The sequence below is a fragment of the Bombina bombina genome, chromosome 6 (assembly GCF_027579735.1).
Source record: "Bombina bombina isolate aBomBom1 chromosome 6, aBomBom1.pri, whole genome shotgun sequence".
NCBI lineage: Eukaryota > Metazoa > Chordata > Amphibia > Anura > Bombinatoridae > Bombina > Bombina bombina.
In genome coordinates this window covers 1,068,531,624-1,068,552,835 of record NC_069504.1, presented here as the reverse complement: position 1 = coordinate 1,068,552,835, position 21,212 = coordinate 1,068,531,624, and the positions used below count along the sequence as shown (strand labels likewise).

The following is a 21,212-nucleotide window of genomic DNA, read 5'->3' as shown; positions in this document are numbered from 1 at the left end:
TACCTGCACCCTAAAAGTCTAAGCTTTTTCTACTTCCTATAATCAGTGTGTCATGGATGGTACCGTTCTTTCTCTTAAAGGGACACTAAACCCATATTTTTTCTTTAATGATTCGAATAGAGCACACAATTTTAAGCAACTTTCTAATTTACTCCTATTATCAATTTTTCTTCGTTATCTTGCTATCTTTGTTTAAAAAGCAGGAATGTGAAGCTAAGTAACTGTAACCCCATAGTATTAGTTACTGAAATATTTAATTTACATCCATGTCAGACTCTTATGTTAAGTTGTGTTGTTGATATATTTTTCTTCATGATTTGAAATAAAATCTTATACATATAATTATGAATTCTTTATTACATTAATATATAATATTTCAGCATTTAATATATTTTAATTTTACATTATTATTGATATGTACCTTTTACATAAGTTTTAAATATCCGTCTGATATGAGATAATGTGATACATTTAAGAGGAGTACAGTCAATATTTAGGGCTAGTGTAGGCAACTTTTTTCTGAAAAAGGGGGAGTGTAGGTTATTTTCTGCCTCCATAAAATAGCTAGGGGCTCCAGAATCCATTGTTCTCACTGTAATACGAAACGATCAGACAACAAAATGAGTCTGTTTTAAAGAGGCGGATACACAATGTGTCTGAAGCAGAGGATGAAGGTGGCGAGAGACATTGGTTTTGGTTCAGTAGGTATTTTGATCAGTTGTGTCCAAGGGAGTAATTACAGGGGTCTCAAAGGTTTCAATTGAGATCTCTATGGGGCCCGTCTAGCTCTACAGTCAGTAGTGGCATTGCCCCAAAGAGAGCCTGGTGGGTCGCCAGCTCCATTTGCATCATGTTTGACATCCGTATGCATCTGTTTCCGCGCTAGCCTTTAGGCTCGCCAGAAACAGGAGTTAAGAAGCAGCGGTCTTAAGACCGCTGCTCCTTATCTCATCAGCCACCTCTGAGGTGGCGGACAGCAATCAGCTTGATCGGATACGATCGAGTTGATTGACACCCCCTGCTATCAGCCGCGAATGTACAGGGTCAGCATTGCACAAGCATTTCACAAGAAATGTTTGTGCAATGATAAATCCCGGCAGCGTATGCTGTCGAAATTTATCAATGTCCGCTCGCAATTTGATAATTCGGCCCCATGGTGTAAGGAAAGTGCTTGGGTTTTTCATTACAAATATGGTGTCACCATAACCAAGGTAGAAGAAGCTCTTCTTGCTTCTATGTTGCTAACAGTCCAGCTTCTGCCAGAGCCTTTGTCTAGTGAGTTCTTTTTACGCCCCTGGTATTGTCTGTGGAGATAAAAAAATATTACTTAGTAGGCAGTGGAATGGTAGCAGCATGCAAATTCCTGATAAAGGCCACTGCGATCACAACGTTCCTATGTAGATACATTTTACACATAAAAGTTTTTTATGATTAAAAGGACAGTGAACAGTAGAGGTGTGCAGGGGCGAAAAAAATCAGGTAGGCCGAATTTTTTGGAACTAATATTTGGGGAAATTAGTTTCCCCGAAGATTAGTCGCATATGCTATTTGGTATTTGTTTCATTTTAAACCAAACAAATACTAAATATTCCTTAAATATTTACATTCATTTTCGTTAAACGAATCTAAATGTTTTAAAGCTATGGGTGAAAATGTTTCCCTGTAACATTAGGCTTACGTTTAGCTAACACGCTCCTTTTCTTCACAGAGCCCTGGCCTCTTTAATAGGAGCCTTAGAACCATGGCTCTCATGGTCTTCACTGAAGGACCTTTTCCTTTAATGCAGGCTGCCTCAATAAGCCTCCTATTAGCGCCGCTGGGGCTTCTGCGAAGGAGAGGACCAGGTTAACGCGGCTCTCCAGCTAGCTAAACATAAGTATTTAACCATATAAAGGAAACAAAGGAATACTGATGAATTCCATCAGTATTTATTCATTTTCTTTAAATTTCCAGGTGCATTCATCTGGATATTTGTTTTGTGGAAATGAAATGAAATGAATATCCTTGTTTTGTAAACAAATTAACATTCATTACAAAACTAATGCACATCTTTAGTGAACAGTAAGGGCTCGATTTATCAAGCCATTCGCCGTATTTCGATGGCTGCAGTCAGTATTTATCAAGCAGCGGTCATCAGACCCCTGTTTCCTAGACTCCTCCACCTCTTAGGTGGAGAATTTCAATCTCCCTGATTGACAGCTCCTGCCTGTGCATGAGTGGCTGTGGGCGGGCAGGCGTAGGATTGCTTGCAAGCACAAAATAGCGCTTGCGTGCAATTTTAAATTCTGGGAGCGAATTGCTGCCCGCCAGAGGCAAGCTGGGGCGGCTAGGGGCGCATCTGTTCATTTGTTGTTCCCTGTCCAAAACCAGATTTCTCTGCAGTCTTGCAATAAATGAACATAATAGAAGGGTGTGAATACATTAGCAAATTGTTAGCGGCATTTGTGTTTTACTACCACTTTACATATCTGGGGGAACCAATCCCTACTTGGTAATGGTGTAAAATCAGCTACTCATTCTGTTAGGAAAATATTCATTGCCTTGCAGTTCCGTATCTCATCATCTCTGCTGCAGTCAGTTAAGGACAGATAGGTGTAAGGGTTGAGAAGCCTGAAAGGTGCTTTTCATTTGTTAAAATTAAAAAAGGCTTAATTTTAAGACTCAATAAAAGAAAAAACAACATAAGAAATAAAAGTAAATTACAAAGTTCTTTTACTTAAAATAATTCAACATTTGTTATAAAAATTTCAGTGGTCACCATTTGCACATTTGCCTCATTGTCTTAAACAAATAATCTTTACGTGTTTCAGTTGTAGTACAATAATTCTCTGTTGGGATTTGAAGATAACTTACTAACAAATTTGAAATAATAATAAAATAACGTCAGATGCGCCTAAATTCAGGGGTATAGCAAATCCAACTAAACCCCCACAAATATCATAAATGCCAAAATATAAAAAGATGAATAAAAATATTAAAGTTAAGTGATATAATAATTGAGTGCAAATAAGTACAATATTAAAATTAAACAGTGTCCACAGTGCTATAACTGAAAATCGCAAACCCTCAATGCAAAATCATTTATATACAGAAAGTCCACACTAGTAGAAGAGTGTGTAGAGGTCCCCGGGCAGCAAAACTCCTTCCAAATGTTTGATTGGCCAAACAACGATCTGCAGATAAAGAAATGAGAGAAGAGGCGCCAAATAGTGTGTATTGTTTGAGTAAAAGGCAGCACACCCCAATATACAGCTACTACTTACAAGATACTAAGCACTTGATAAGTGCCACAAGCGCCTTCTGAACAATTGGCAGCTGTCCAGCAAGCTGATCCAGGCAGTCGGTCCCTCCGGACTGTAGCTGTATATGCGAGAGATAAAAAACAACAAGGGCGCCACAATAGTGTATATCAGTGAGTCAGGATGTGATACACAGGACAAGGAGATATACTCACAATGTATCAAGCACTTGATAAGTGTCACAAGCGCCTTCTGGACAATTTCTCAGCTGTCCAGCACACTGAATACTATGGCAAATCCCGTCTGTCACTGTAGATAACTCTCAAATCAGGTGATAGGTATTCAGTCACACTCCGTATGCAGTCCCATGAAAAGCAGCGATTACTAGTATATCATGTAACTAAGGTCCAATAGTAAAATATAAGCCGTGATACTACAAAGAATAACATTTATTAAAATCAAATTGTCCACAACGCGTTTCCCGGTATCTAAGACCGTTTCACCGTTTACTAACAAATGTGGCAGACCATTTTGTACACTAAGGGAATATAATTATTAAAATAGCATAGACTTAGGGTTACCGTATTGCCACTTTAAAGGAGCAGTATACACCAATTTTCAAATATCTGAATGTAATAGACACTACTATAAAGAATATGCACTGATACTGATATAAACATCCAGTATAAAACATTTTAAAAACTTACTTAGAAGTTTAGTACTGTTGATGAGGTTAGGCTGGGACACCCACTGAAAGGGGCTGAGAAAGTAGGAAGAGCAGACCCCCCCTCCCCTGCATATGAAAAGACCCATTACACAAATAGGAGCAAACCGCTATCTGTAGACTTCAGTATACATCTGATACTTTGGAGTCTGAAAATCAGCACGATGTTATTAAAAAATAAGCAAAACTATACATTGTTATAAAAACACTCCCAGATGGGCTATATAAATGAATCATCCAGAAAACATTTATGCAAAGAAAAATCTAGTGTGCAATGTCCCTTTAAGGGGGGACACATATGAAAAATACATATGTCTTATAATGGAACATTATTCTAACATGTACTTTTCATTGTCCTCCCTTAAAGCAGCAATGGCAATGCTATGGGCTAGATTTATTAAGCCCCTACGGCAGCAAGTTCTCTCAAGAACTTGCTCGCCGTGATTTATCAAGCAGCGGTCACCAGACCGCTGCTTCCCTAATATCTACGCCACCTCTATTGCGGCGAAATTCAATCTCCTCGGTCGAGTCCGACTGAGGAGATTGACAGCTCCTGCCCGTGCGCTCGTGTGCAATGTTAATTACCTGCGGGTAATTTCGCCCCGCAACAGGCGAGCTGAGGCGTACAAGGGCGCATATACGCCTCAGCGTTGAAAAATCTAGCCCTATATACAATAGAATCTGAAAACTTCTTCCACCAGAGAGAAAGTTTACAATTACAAATATAGGTCACATTTGATTCTCCCAACAATGTTTCTCTTTTTTTATTTGCTAGTGTAATCAGAAAAACTGTTACAATCATAATATATAATAATTTAATATATCCATATATGTTAGCAACTGAGCACTACATTCTAAATGACCTAAATACAGTATAAATGTTTTATAAGCATTGAAAATAATTTGCACTGTTTTTGCAGTCCAGGGCCATACTCTTTAAAAAAAATACATTAAGTATGTCTGTCATCTCTTTTGATATAGCAATCATGCAGTCACTATGTAGAATGTTGCGGTTTCAGTTCTATAATCCAGGGCCTGAAGCAACTTCAATAGGGAAAAAGTGTTAACCCACAAAAGGGGTTAAATACAGAGTAGAAATACCACTCAGGACTTGCAGAGCACTGCTGGTCCCAAGCTGAAAATTCCACTGATCCAATCAACAAGGCTAGTTCCACATTTGAGTTGTGTAACTAGTGCTGCTGATTGGATCAACTGTGCTTTCTGCTCTGGACCAGCAGTGCTCTGCAAGTCCAGAGTGGCACTTCTACTATGTGTTTAACCCCTTTGTGGGGTTAAATACACAGAAGCCTATGGTCAAATGTCTTGAAATGACATGCTCTAATAGATTGCATGTACTTTTTTCTACTATAATGGCCCTTTAAGTAATCTTATTTATCATACATATTACACAGGTCTGATCAAATATAAAGAGACATTAAATTGATGGTAAATCCGAGCTTTAAAAAACGCTAAGATTTACCATCACTAAAAATAAACTGTAGTTTACATTAACATTTAGTAAAAAAGAGCAGTGCTAAACTCACCCTGTCTGTGCAACGTCAGCTCGCTAAACTCAGCGCCTCTTGTCACACACAGCACAGCGCTTTTCTTCAATAAGGAAAAATGTGTGGTGTGAGGGTGCTAATCAGATAGAGGTTTAAACACTTAAAACATTGTTTCATGTGAACATATATTCCAAAAATGTCTAAAATGATCTTATAATCTTATATTCCAAAAATGTCTAAAATGATCTTATAATCTTATATTCCAAAAATGGCTAAAATTAATTTATTGTCCAAAAATGGCTAAAATTATCTTATAATATTAAATCCATCTTGTCACTCACCATAGAATATGCAGATAAAAAAATAACACAGATTGAGAATGTAATTATAATAAAACGGTTACTTTATTTTATTATCAAAACTTCAGCTTAGATGTACAGTATATACTGAGATATTTTAAAATAACTTCATAAAGAAATTCTAAATCTCCCACTCACAATTCTCACAATAGGTAAAAGTCGTATATAACCATCATATAAAATTGCATAAAAAATTCTGATGTCTCCCCAAACAATCACACTTTTAAAAAAGCCTTCTTGCTCTTCTTCAATATGGTGACATTTCCACCTCTAAACCAATAGCCATGCTAGCATATAGAACATTGTCAGAGGACACAAACAGCTATTGGTTTAGAGGTGGAAACGTCACTTCATTGGTAAAGTGCGTTGTACCGTGGGCGGCCGGAGGCGCTGAGTTTAGGGAGTTGCCATGGCACATAGAGGGTGAGTTTAGCCCCCTTTTTTTTTACTAAATGATAACTGAAACTACAGTTTATTTGTAATGATGGCAAATCATAGCGTTTTTTAAAAGCTCAAATGTACCATCATTTTAAATTAGATCATATACTATTATGCATACAGAAAAAATTGTGAAATGTGTAAATATTTTTTAAATGAAAAGTTACAGATTTTTTTTATACTGAGGACGCCTGTCCCATTCTGACCTTCCTGCATTGTGAGTAAATTTGGCCTGAAGTATATTCAGAAACAAGGAGGATTTATTAAATATTGTCTATAGAAGAATTGAGTCCACATGGAAAATTCCCAATTGCTGAAAGAGGCCCTTTCATTTGCGCTGGGTCTATACAGCTTACACAACTTGACCCCTCATATTTATGTTTTTTATTCCATGTAATTGATTGTTCAAGATCCCACTATAAAGAAAAATATTAACACATGCACAATCACATGCTAGTTTTGCATTGCTCAACAAAGCAAATGACTGATGAGCTACATCACACATTTGCTGGATTTTAGGACTAAACTGGCACAACCAGTTTCTCCATACTATTTTTATTTTACAAATCATGCAGGAAGAAAAATAAAATGAATAGTTTCTAAACTGAATTCCCCATAAAATAATTCAATATACATAGTACACAGAATCTACAATCTTTATGAACATTGTGATTTTTCCACTGCCACTACTGAAGTTGCATTGGGCCCTTCAGGATTCTTGCCCTGACCCTGCAACATCCTACATTGTGTTTGCTTGACTGCTACCACAAAGGAGATGACAGACATACTTAATGTATTTTTTTTCCAGCAGTGTGCCCCTTTACTGCAAAAGCAATGCAATTTATTTTCAGTGCTTTTAAAAAATGTATACAGGTGGCCCTCGTTTTACAACGGTTCAATTTACACTGTTCCAGAATAAAAACCTTTTTTTCCAGTCATGTGACGGCTATTGAAAAGCATTGAGAAGCAGTGCATTTATTAAAATAGCCAGTAGGTGGAGCTGTCCGCTTGTGTTGCAGCAAAGCCAAGCAAGATGAAATTAATCAGTTTAACCAGATCTGAACTATTGAGCAGATTTCAAAGGAACAAGATCTTCCAATAAATCAGTCCAGATTGGAATGCATAGAAAGAACTGCAGAAAAATGCAAGTAAAGTCTGTGTTGTGTGATTATTATTGTGTGATTATTTTATTAGGTTTATAATGCTGGTTAGCAAATGTTTTTATTCATTTAACTTAGTTTAATTATATATTTTGTGTTGTGTGATTATTTTATTAGGTTTATAATGCTGTTTAGCATTTAAAGTCTTCATGTCAAAGCTTTAAAAATAATGTATTAGGTGTTACTTATGACAATTTTGAGAGGGGCCTGGAACCTATCTCCCTCACTTCCCATTGACTTACATTATAAACTGGGTTTCACTTTACAACGGTTTCGATTTGCAACCATTCCTTCTGGAACCTAGCCCCGGCATAAACTGAGGGCTACCTGTACTATATAAAGGTCCTTTTGAATTAAGTGCTTAATTGCTAGCCTATATGAATATTTTAAATTATTATATAATATGTATGCAACAGGTTTTTCTGATTACTCTAGCAAATAGAAAAAGTGTAACATTGTTGAGTGAATCAAATGTGACCTATGTTTGTTCATGTAAACTCTCTCTCTGGTGAAATTAGTTTTCAGATTCTGTGAATGTTATTTTAATAATAATATTTACTTAGTGAACACGTTGGTCTTTCACATGTTAGTAAATTATCTCCAAATCACAGTAGACCAATTAGAGAGCTTTATAATGCTCTAAAGCAGTGTTTCCCAACCATTTTGTTAACAGTACCCCTTTAGTCATAAGTTAGTACTTCAGCTGAAACTGAAACACATAAATATTATTAGTTTAAAACAGTAAGAGGCAAATGTGCATACCCCAGAATGTGACAAACTGGTATCAGATGTATTTTTCTGTTTTCAAGAAATAAAGGGACAGGAAACCCCAAAATTTTCATTCATGATTTGGATAGAACATGTGATTTTAACCCCTTAGTGACCAGACCATTTTTCAATGTTCTTACCGTTAAGGACCAGGGCTGTTTTTACATTTCTGCTGTGTTTGTGTTTAGCTGTAATTTTCCTCTGAATTTACTGTACCCACAGTACATCATATACCGTTTTTGTAGCCATTAAATGGACTTTCTAAAGATACAATTATTTATATAATATAATATAATGTACTATAAAAAATATATAAAATATGTTGAAAAAATTGAAAAAACACACTTTTTCTAACTTTGACCCCCAAAATCTGCTACACATCTACAACCTCCAAAAAACAGCCATGCTAAATAGTTTTTAAATTGTGTCCTGAGTTTAGAAATACCCAATGTTTACATGTTCTTTGCTTTTTTGCAAGTTATAGGGCAATAAGTACAAGTAGCACTTTGCTATTTCCCAAACATTTTTCCCCCAAAATTAGCGAGTTACATTGTAACACTGATATCTGTCAGGAATCCCTGATTAACCCTTCACATGTATATATATTTTTTTTAGACAACCCAAAGTATTGGTCTAGGCCATTTTGGTATATTTTATGCCACAATGTCACCGCCAAATGCGATCAAATAAAAGAAAATAGTTAACTTTTGACAAACTTTAGGTTTCTTAATGAAATTATTTACAAACATGTTGAGCAATTATGGCACACCTACGCCTAGATTTAGAGTTCTGCGTTATCCGTCAAAACCAGCGTTAGGGGCTCATAACGCTGGTTTTGGGCTACCGCTGGTATTTAGAGTTAGTCAGGAAAGGGTCTAACGCTTACTTTCCAGCCGAGACTTTTCCATACCGCAGATCCCCTTACGCCAATTGCGTATCCTATCTTTTCAATGGGATCTTTCTAACGCTGATATTTAGAGTCTTGGCTGAAGTGAGCGTTAGAAATCTAACGACAAGACTCCAGCCGCAGAGAAAAGCCAGGGAGTTAAGAGCTTTCTGGGCTAACGCCGGTTCATAAAGCTCTTAACTACTGTGCTCTAAAGTACACTTAACACCCATAAACTACCTATGTACCCCTAAACCGAGGCCCCCCCCACTTCGCCGCCACTCTAATAAAAAATTTTAACCCCTAATCTGCCGACCGCACACCGCCGCAACCTACATTATCCCTATGTACCCCTAATCTGCTGCCCCTAACACCGCCGACCCCTACATAATATTTATTAACCCCTAATCTGCCCCCCCCCCAACGTCGCCGCCACCTACCTACAATTATTAACCCCTAATCTGCCGACCGGACCTCACCGCTACTATAATAAAGTTATTAACCCCTAATCCGCCTCACTCCCGCCTCAATAACCCTATAATAAATAATATTAACCCCTAATCTGCCCTCCCTAACATCACCGACACCTAACTTCAAGTATTAACCCCTAATCTGCCGACCGGACCTCACCGCTTTTCTAATAAATTTATTAACCCCTAAAGCTAAGTCTAACCCTAACACTAACACCCCCCTAAGTTAAATATATTTTTTATCTAACGAAATAAATTAACTCTTATTAAATAAATTATTCCTAGTTAAAGCTAAATACTTACCTGTAAAATAAACCCTAATATAGCTACAATATAAATTATAATTATATTGTAGCTATTTTAGGATTAATATTTATTTTACAGGTAAATTTGTATTTATTTTAACCAGGTACAATAGCTATTAAATAGTTAATAACTATTTAATAGCTACCTAGTTGAAATAATTACAAAAACATAATTTATGCTTACCTGATAAATTCCTTTCTTCTGTTGTGTGATCAGTCCACGGGTCATCATTACTTCTGGGATATAACTCCTCCCCAACAGGAAATGCAAGAGGATTCACCCAGCAGAGCTGCATATAGCTCCTCCCCTCTACGTCACTCCCAGTCATTCGACCAAGAATCAACGAGAAAGGAGAAACCAAGGGTGAAGTGGTGACTGGAGTATAATTTAAAAGATATTTACCTGCCTTAAAAAACAGGGCGGGCCGTGGACTGATCACACAACAGAAGAAAGGAATTTATCAGGTAAGCATAAATTATGTTTTCTTCTGTTATGTGTGATCAGTCCACGGGTCATCATTACTTCTGGGATACCAATACCAAAGCAAAAGTACACGGATGACGGGAGGGATAGGCAGGCTCATTATACAGAAGGAACCACTGCCTGAAGAACCTTTCTCCCAAAAATAGCCTCCGAAGAAGCAAAAGTGTCAAATTTGTAAAATTTGGAAAAAGTATGAAGCGAAGACCAAGTTGCAGCCTTGCAAATCTGTTCAACAGAGGCCTCATTCTTAAAGGCCCAAGTGGAAGCCACAGCTCTAGTAGAATGGGCTGTAATTCTTTCAGGAGGCTGCTGTCCAGCAGTCTCATAGGCTAAACGAATTATGCTACGAAGCCAGAAGGAGAGAGAGGTAGCCGAAGCCTTATGACCTCTCCTCTGACCAGAGTACACGACAAACAGGGAAGACGTTTGTCGAAAATCCTTAGTTGCCTGCAAGTAGAACTTGAGGGCACGAACTACATCCAGATTGTGTAGAAGACGTTCCTTCTTTGAAGAAGGATTTGGGCATAAAGAAGGAACAACAATCTCTTGATTGATGTTCCTGTTAGTGACTACCTTAGGTAAGAACCCAGGTTTAGTACGCAGAACTACCTTATCTGAATGAAAAATCAAATAAGGAGAATCACAATGTAAAGCTGATAACTCAGAGACTCTCCGAGCCGAAGAAATAGCCATTAAAAATAACACTTTCCAAGATAACAACTTTATATCAATGGAATGAAGGGGTTCAAACGGAACTCCTTGTAGAACGTTAAGAACAAGGTTTAAACTCCATGGCGGAGCAACAGTTTTAAACACAGGCTTGATTCTAGCTAAAGCCTGACAAAAGGCCTGGACGTCTGGATTTTCTGACAGACGCCTGTGCAACAAGATGGACAGAGCTGAGATCTGTCCCTTTAATGAACTAGACGATAAACCCTTTTCTAAACCTTCTTGTAGAAAGGACAATATCCTAGGAATCCTAACCTTACTCCAGGAGTAACCTTTGGATTCGCACCAGTATAGGTATTTACGCCATATCTTATGGTAAATCCTTCTGGTAACAGGCTTCCTAGCCTGTATCAGGGTATCAATAACCGACTCAGAAAAACCACGTTTTGATAAAATCAAGCGTTCAATTTCCAAGCAGTCAGCTTCAGAGAAGTTAGATTTTGATGTTTGAATGGACCCTGTATCAGAAGGTCCTGTCTTAGAGGTAGAGACCAAGGCGGACAGGATGACATGTCCACTAGATCTGCATACCAAGTCCTGCGTGGCCATGCAGGCGCTATTAGAATCACTGATGCTCTCTCCTGTTTGATTTTGGCAATCAATCGAGGAAGCAGCGGGAAGGGTGGAAACACATAAGCCATCCCGAAGTTCCAAGGTGCTGTCAAAGCATCTATCAGAACCGCTCCCGGATCCCTGGATCTGGACCCGTAGCGAGGAAGTTTGGCGTTCTGGCGAGACGCCATGAGATCTATCTCTGGTTTGCCCCAACGTCGAAGTATTTGGGCAAAGACCTCCGGATGAAGTTCCCACTCCCCCGGATGAAAAGTCTGGCGACTCAAGAAATCCGCCTCCCAGTTCTCCACTCCCGGGATGTGGATTGCTGACAGGTGGCAAGAGTGAGACTCTGCCCAGCGAATTATCTTTCATACTTCCATCATTGCTAGGGAGCTTCTTGTCCCTCCTTGATGGTTGATGTAAGCTACAGTCGTGATGTTGTCCGACTGAAACCTGATGAACCCCCGAGTTTTTAACTGGGGCCAAGCCAGAAGGGCATTGAGAACTGCTCTCAATTCCAGAATGTTTATTGGCAGGAGACTTTCCTCCTGATTCCATTGTCCCTGAGCCTTCAGAGAATTCCAGACAGCGCCCCAACCTAGTAGGCTGGCGTCTGTTGTTACAATTGTCCAGTCCGGCCTGCTGAATGGCATCCCCCTGGACAGATGTGGCCGAGAAAGCCACCATAGAAGAGAGTTTCTGGTCTCTTGATCCAGATTCAGAGTAGGGGACAAGTCTGAGTAATCCCCATTCCACTGACTCAGCATGCACAATTGCAGCGGTCTGAGATGTAGACGTGCAAAGGGTACTATGTCCATTGCTGCTACCATTAAGCCGATCACCTCCATGCATTGAGCTACTGACGGGAGTTGAATGGAATGAAGGACACGGCATGCATTTAGAAGCTTTGTTAATCTGTCTTCTGTCAGATAAATCTTCATTTCTACAGAATCTATAAGAGTCCCCAAGAATGGAACTCTTGTGAGAGGAAAGAGAGAACTCTTCTTTTCGTTCACTTTCCATCCATGCGACCTTAGAAATGCCAGAACTAACTCTGTATGAGACTTGGCAGTTTGAAAGCTTGAAGCTTGTATCAGAATGTCGTCTAGGTACGGAGCTACCGAAATTCCTCGCGGTCTTAGTACCGCCAGAAGGGCACCCAGAACCTTTGTGAAGATTCTTGGAGCCGTAGCCAATCCGAATGGAAGAGCTACAAACTGGTAATGCCTGTCTAAGAAGGCAAACCTTAGATACCGGTAATGATCTTTGTGAATCGGTATGTGAAGGTAAGCATCCTTTAAATCCACTGTGGTCATGTACTGACCCTTTTGGATCATGGGTAAGATTGTCCGAATAGTTTCCATTTTGAACGATGGAACTCTTAGGAATTTGTTTAGGATCTTTAAATCCAAGATTGGCCTGAAAGTTCCCTCTTTTTTGGGAACCACAAACAGGTTTGAGTAAAACCCTTGTCCTTGTTCCGACCGCGGAACCGGATGGATCACTCCCATTAATAACAGATCTTGTACACAGCGTAGAAACGCTTCTTTCTTTATTTGGTTTGTTGACAACCTTGACAGATGAAATCTCCCTCTTGGGGGAGAGAATTTGAAGTCTAAAAGGTATCCCTGAGATATGATCTCTAGCGCCCAGGGATCCTGAACATCTCTTGCCCAAGCCTGGGCGAAGAGAGAGAGTCTGCCCCCCACTAGATCCGGTCCTGGATCGGGGGCCCTCGATTCATGCTGTCTTAGGGGCAGCAGCAGGTTTCCTGGCCTGCTTGCCCTTGTTCCAGGACTGGTTAGGTTTCCAGCCTTGTCTGTAACGAGCAACAGCTCCTTCCTGTTTTGGTGCAGTGGAAGTTGGTGCTGCTCCTGCTTTGAAATTCCGAAAGGGACGAAAATTAGACTGTCTAGCCTTAGCTTTGGCTTTGTCTTGAGGCAGGGCGTGGCCCTTACCTCCTGTAATGTCAGCGATAATTTCTTTCAAACCGGGCCCAAATAAAGTTTGCCCCTTGAAAGGTATATTAAGTAATTTGGACTTAGAAGTTACATCAGCTGACCAGGATTTTAGCCACAGCGCCCTACGTGCCTGAATGGCGAATCCTGAGTTCTTAGCCGTAAGTTTGGTTAAATGTACTACGGCCTCCGAAATGAATGAATTAGCTAGTTTAAGGACTCTAAGCCTGTCCGTAATGTCGTCCAGCGTAGCTGAACTAAGGTTCTCTTCCAGAGACTCAATCCAAAATGCTGCCGCAGCCGTAATCGGCGCGATGCATGCAAGGGGTTGCAATATAAAACCTTGTTGAACAAACATTTTCTTAAGGTAACCCTCTAATTTTTTATCCATCGGATCTGAAAAAGCACAGCTATCCTCCACCGGGATAGTGGTACGCTTAGCTAAAGTAGAAACTGCTCCCTCTACCTTAGGGACCGTTTGCCATAAGTCCCGTGTGGTGGCGTCTATTGGAAACATCTTTCTAAATATTGGAGGGGGTGAGAACGGCACACCGGGTCTATCCCACTCCTTAGTAACAATTTCAGTTAGTCTCTTAGGTATAGGAAAAACGTCAGTACTCGCCGGTACCGCAAAGTATTTATCCAACCTACACAATTTCTCTGGTATTGCAACAGTGTTACAATCATTAAGAGCCGCTAAAACCTCCCCTAGTAATACACGGAGGTTCTCCAATTTAAATTTAAAATTTGAAATATCTGAATCCAATCTGTTTGGATCAGAACCGTCACCCACAGAATGAAGCTCTCCGTCCTCATGCTCTGCAAGCTGTGACGCAGTATCAGACATGGCTCTAGTATTATCAGCGCACTCTGTTCTCACCCCAGAGTGATCACGCTTGCCTCTTAGTTCTGGTAATTTAGCCAAAACTTCAGTCATAACAGTAGCCATATCTTGTAATGTTATCTGTAATGGCCGCCCAGATGTACTAGGCGCCACAATATCACGCACCTCCCGGGCGGGAGATGCAGGTACTGACATGTGAGGCGAGTTAGTCGGCATAACTCTCCCCTCGCTGTTTGGTGAAATTTGTTCAATTTGTACAGATTGGCTTTTATTTAAAGTAGCATCAATACAGTTAGTACATAAATTTCTATTGGGCTCCACCTTGGCATTGGAACAAATGACACAGGTATCTTCCTCTGAATCAGACATGTTTAACACACTAGCAAATAAACTTGCAACTTGGTTACAATCTTATTTAACAAAAACGTACTGTGCCTCAAAGAAGCACTAAACGATTAAATGACAGTTGAAATAATGAACTGAAAAACAGTTATAGCATCAATCCTTGAAAACAACACAACTTTTAGCAAAGGTTTGTTCCCATTAGTAAAGTAACAATAATTAAATTTGAAACGTAAAAATTACAGAGCAACGTTTTTAATCACAGTCAATATATAAGTCTCACAGCTCTGCTGAGAGAATCTACCTCCCTCCAAAGAAGTTTGAAGACCCCTGAGTTCTGTTAGAGATGAACCGGATCATGCAGGAAATACAAGAGTAACTGACTGGAAATTTTTGATGCGTAGCAAAGAGCGCCAAAAACGGCCCCTCCCCCTCACACACAGCAGTGAGAGAGAAACGAAACTGTCACAATTAAAACAAGCAACTGCCAAGTGGAAAAATAATGCCCAAACATTTATTCACTCAGTACCTCAGAAAATGCAAACGATTCTACATTCCAGCAAAAACGTTTAACATAATAAATACCTATTAAAAGGTTTAATGTACTTTTTACAGAGTAATTCCAGTGAAGTACCATCCCCAGAATACTGAAGTGTAGAGTATACATACATGTCATTATAACGGTATGGCAGGATTTTCTCATCAATTCCATTCAGAAAATAAAAACTGCTACATACCTCAATGCAGATTCATCTGCCCGCTGTCCCCTGATCTGAAGCTTTTACCTCCCTCAGATGGCCGAGAAACAGCAATATGATCTTAACTACTCCGGTTAAAATCATAGTAAAAACTCTGGTAGATTCTTCTTCAAACTCTGCCAGAGAGGCAATAACACGCTCCGGTGCTATTGTAAAATAACAAACTTTTGATTGAAGTTATAAAAACTAAGTATAATCACCATAGTCCTCTCACACATCCTATCTAGTCGTTGGGTGCAAGAGAATGACTGGGAGTGACGTAGAGGGGAGGAGCTATATGCAGCTCTGCTGGGTGAATCCTCTTGCATTTCCTGTTGGGGAGGAGTTATATCCCAGAAGTAATGATGACCCGTGGACTGATCACACATAACAGAAGAAATTACCTGTAAAATAAATCCTAACCTAAGTTACAATTAAACCTAACACTTCACTATCAATAAATTAATTACATACAAATACCTACAAATAAATACAATTAAATAAACTAAAGTACAAAAAATAAAAAAAGAACTAAGTTACAAAAAATAAAAAAATAATTTACAAACTTTAGAAAAATATTACAACAATTTTAAGCTAATTACACCTACTCTAAGCCCCATAATAAAATAACAAAGCCCCCAAAATAAAAAAAATGCCCTACCCTATTCTAAAATACAAATAGAAAAGCTCTTTCACCTTACCAGCCCTTAAAATGGCCTTTTGCGGGGCATGCCCCAAAGAATTCTGCTCTTTTGCCTGTAAAAAAAAAACATACAATACCCCCCCAACATTACAACCCACCACCCACATACCCCTAATCTAACCCAAACCCCCCTTAAATAAACCTAGCACTAAGCCCCTGAAGATCTCCCTACCTTATCTTCACCACGCCGGGTATCACCGATCCGTCCAGAAGAGGCTCCGAAATCTTCATCCAAGCCCAAGCGGGGGCTGAAGAGGTCCATCATCGGGCTGAAGAGGTCCATAATCCGGCTGAAGAGGTCCATCATCCGGCTGAAGAGGTCCATCATCCGGCTGAAGTCTTGATCCAAGCGAGGGCTGAAGAGATCCATCATCCGGCTGAAGTCTTCTATCAAGCGGCATCTTCAATCTTCTTTCTTCCGGATCCATCTTCATCCCGCCGACGCAGAACATCCATCCTGGCCGACGACTTCCCGACGAATGACGGTTCCTTTAAGGGACGTCATCCAAGATGGCGTCCCTCGAATTCCGATTGGCTGATAGGATTCTATCAGCCAATCGGAATTAAGGTAGGAAAATTCTGATTGGCTGATGGAATCAGCCAATCAGATTCAAGTTCAATCCGATTGGCTGATCCAATAAGCCAATCAGATTGAACTCGCATTCTATTGGCTGCTCCGATTAGCCAATAGAATGCGAGCCAATAGAATCAGCCAATCAGAATTTTCCTACCTTAATTCCGATTGGCTGATAGAATCCTATTGGCCAATCGGAATTTGAGGGACGCCATCTTGGATGACGTCCCTTAAAGGAACCGTCATTCGTCGGGAAGTCGTCGGCCAGGATGGATGTTCCGCATCGGCGGGATGAAGATGGATCCGGAAGAAAGAAGATTGAAGATGCCGCTTAATAGAAGACTTCAGCCGGATGATGGATCTCTTCAGCCCCCACTTGGATCAAGACTTCAGCCGGATGATGGACCTCTTCAGCCGGATGATGGACCTCTTCAGCCGGATGATGGACCTGTTCAGCCCCCGCTTGGGCTTGGATGAAGAATTCAGAGCCTCTTCTGGACGGATCTGTGATACCCGGCGTGGTGAAGATAAGGTAGGGAGATCTTCAGGGGCTTAGTGTTAGGTTTATTTAAGTGGGGTTTGGGTTAGATTAGGGGTATCTGGGTGGTGCAAATTCACGAGGAAGAAATAAAAACAGGTGTCAAAACAGTCCAGAGCGGAAAAGTAGTGGATAAGGTACACTTCTTAAAGTTACAGATGGAAAGTATTCAATGTGGGTAATCATCAATCAAATGTCACTGTAATGAATATCATCTGGTGTACCTAACTGAGTCCAAATAACAGTCCCCCTGGAAAGCGGGCGCTCTATCAGCAGGGAGGTTTTCCTCCGTCCCCCTGGTGAGTGAATGTGTGGAAAACGGACCTTCTGATTATTCAAAACAAATCAAACAAATCAATGTCAGAATAATGAAAATCATAACACAGCTTCCCAGCAACAGCAGAAAACATACCTTGGGTAACCGTCAATATTGGTAGATTTTTAAATACTTTTAAACCCAACGGCCGTCTGTCCTTCTGGGCAAGCTCCGGTCCCACCTCCAACACAGCGCTCCGATGTAAAGAAACACCCCTGCAGCCCTATGCCGCCTGCTCCGTGCTCACTCTGGCCAAATAGAAAGCAATCATACAAAGGAAGTGAGAAGCACACGAGCAGCAGCAGTAGAATGTGTTTTTATTGTAAATCCACAAGCGGACAATCACAAAATCACCAAAGTGAAGGGTACACATTACCCGGGTAAAAAGCAGAGAGAAAATAAAGATTGAGGTTGGAACTTGTAGCATACGGCTTACGCGTTTCAGCCTAAGCCTTACTCATAGCCATTTAAAAATTAGCACGAGATCTACGTGCTTTAAAACCTAGCTCCAACCTTGATTGGCCGCCAGGATCCCTGCCTGTGGGTTGCTGGCCAATCACATAAATACAAACGAACACACCCCCTTCCACCGTAATAATGCACAATAACACTTTGCTAGCCCGTCGGGGAGTGTAACCGCCCACCTGTTAGCTAAAACCAGCAGACGGTCTAACCCCCCCCCCCCAGGAGGCGGGGAACCCCAAGGCCGACCATCACTTTGCTATGTCCTGTGCGTCGGTCGTCATATGCAATGACAGCTGGGCATGTTGCCCAGCAACCTGAATACGGTCAATAATGGGGAGGAAATCCCTTCACCCCGGAGCACAGGGCTGAGCAAAAATGAACAGCCCGCAAACAAAATAATATAATGATAATGTTAAATAGGAATAAACCTATATGCACAGAAAGGTACACATCCCTGCTGGAACGCAGTTATACACGACTAGTTGAAGTGGCATAATATTGTTTGCCGTGAGTACTATTAAATCATATCAATGGATTGTCATGAAGAACTGAGTTCCAATAGAGGGAAATTATAGGGGGCTGAGTAGAACATATTAGAGAAAGAGAACCAAATAATCAAATACCACTATATAAAACTGACAATAGAGTGAAATGAAAAAATGATGAATGAAAATTAACATAGTAAAATAAACATAAAACTCAATGAAAACGAAAACAAAATACGATAAATAAAAGTGAATAAATAATCTCAACAAATGATCTAAATAAATACATAGATAAACTGGCAGACACTCACAGAATACCAGTAAATTGGGAAAATAAAACATGTTCCAAAAACACTATCTAGCCCAAAAGTTGATCAAGTCAAACTCAGAGTTGAGGCCTCCTGGAGTTCTCATTTTTAACTTAAAGATCCAGAAGGCCCCCCTCTCTCCCAATTTACCAACCCGATCAACCAAGCCTTTCTTAAATGGGACCTTATCAATGATAGTCCAAGTGAGGGACCTGGAGGATTTATTGTGTACCTCCACGAAGTGTCTCACTAGAGGGGTTGTCATAGTGCCAATCCTGATGTCTGAGAGGTGTTCCTTGATACGTGTCCTGGCCTCCCTGGTTGTTAAATCTACATATTGTAGGGAACAGCTGTTGCATGTGATGAGGTAAACAATGAATGATTGTCTACAATTAAGACAAAAATTGATTCTGAAGGATTCTCCCGTCATGGTGGAGATAAATGAATCTCCCACCGTTACCTTCTCACAGGCAACACACGTATGATGATGACATTTGAACATCCCCATACAAGTGAGCCAGGATGAAGGGGTGGTATCACCAATCACCCCAATCCTGGTGGGTGCCACCATGTTTCCTATACTTCTGGTTTTTTTGTACGCAAATCTGACTCCTTGGTCAATCACCCCAGCTAGGCCATCGTCCGCTGTCAAGAGCTTGAGATGTTTACCTACAATTTGACAGATTTCGTTGTACTGTCTGGAATACTCGGTGATGAAAGTAACCTTGGAGTCAGAGCCGAGTACAGGACCAGATTTCTTACTTTCAGTATTCTTTTGGTTCAGAAGGTTTGTTCTTCTATCCACCGATTTCCTTGCCTGTCTGATGGTACGTGTATCATAACCCCTTTCACTCAACCTGCTGGATAACTCATCCGCCCGTGCCTCATATTGTTGGGGTTCAGAGCAATTCCTCTTCAGGCGGATAAATTGACTTTTAGCCACGCCTCCAAAAACCCTACGTGGGTGACAACTTGAGGCATGGAGGAAGGAGTTACCTGCAATAGGTTTGTAATACACGTCAGTCCTTATCTTCTGACCTGGAATACCAAACAAGGTGATATCCAGAAAATTGACCTTAGAGACTTGAGTCTCCGAGGTGAACTCAATGCCTACATCATTTTTGTTGAGATACCCTGTAAACTCCATCAGGAGATGCTCTGACTCCCCCCAAATGAAGAGGAGGTCATCAATGTAACGTCCAAACCAGATGATCTCACCTCGGAAGGGGTTCCCATCCCCAAAGACGTGGGACAGCTCCCACCAACCCATGAATAGGTTGGCATAAGAGGGGGCAAATTTGGCCCCCATCGCTGTCCCACGTCTCTGGAGATAGTACTCCCCGCCAAATTCGAAGTAATTATGGGTAAGGAGGAACCTGGTGACCTCCACCACATAATCTGAAAAATCGGAGTCATTGAAAAATGTACTCATGAAAAAACTAATTGCTTCCAGACCCTTGTTGTGAGGGATTGAGGTGTAAAGAGAATTTACATCCACAGTGAGCCATCTGTAGTTTTCTTGCCACACGATATCCTTGAGCAGATTGATAACATGTCTAGTATCTGCCAAATGGCTCCACAAAGTGCTCACTATGGGCTGCAAAATCTCGTCCAGCCATTCAGACATATGTTCCAAAAGGGAACCTATACCACTCACAATTGGCCTCCCCTGGACATTGGTTAGTGTCTTATGCACCTTTGGTAGATGATTAAAGGTCGCTACCGAGGGGTTAGATACCAGTAAATAGTTCCTGGTATCGGGATTAATATACCCAAATTCAACCCCATCATCAACAAGGGAGGCCAACTGTGATCGGAAAGTCCTAGTAGGGTCACTACTTAACTTGGTGTAGTCATCCTGATTGTGTAGCTGTCTAACTGCTTCTGCCACAAAATCCCCCCTATTCATGATGACCACCATCCCACCTTTGTCTGCGGCCCTGACTACGATGTTTTTGTTTTTACTCAGACGGAAGTTTCAAATCAACCTGTCTAGTCACACCCATTTCTTCACCCAAAGATTCCAGTGTGCCTACATCACATATTTCCTGGAAATCCAGGGTATCATCTCTAGGGGGCAGGGATCTCAAACCTAATCTATTCGGAATGTGATCATGACTCTCAGTGTCCCCAATGGGGTGCATGTTGAAAAATTTCTTCAAGGTCAAGTCTCTTATTAGTTTATTAACATTGAGTAGAGTCCTGAAGAGATTGAAGTCAGCTGTGGGTTTGAGATCCCTGCCCCCTAGAGATGGTACCCTGGATTTCCAGGAAATATGTGATGTAGGCACACTGGAATCTTTGGGTGAAGAAATGGGTG

General features: G+C 40.6%; 1 long non-coding RNA gene across 1 annotated transcript in view; it reads right to left on the bottom strand.

The window, feature by feature from the left end:
• Positions 1-339: 339 nt before the first annotated feature.
• Positions 340-21,212, bottom strand: part of LOC128664180 (uncharacterized) — a 414,120-nt gene continuing 393,247 nt past the window's right edge. The window contains exon 2 of the long non-coding RNA XR_008402928.1: positions 340-1,304. This is a non-coding gene — a long non-coding RNA (uncharacterized LOC128664180). The remainder of the gene's footprint in view (positions 1,305-21,212) is intronic.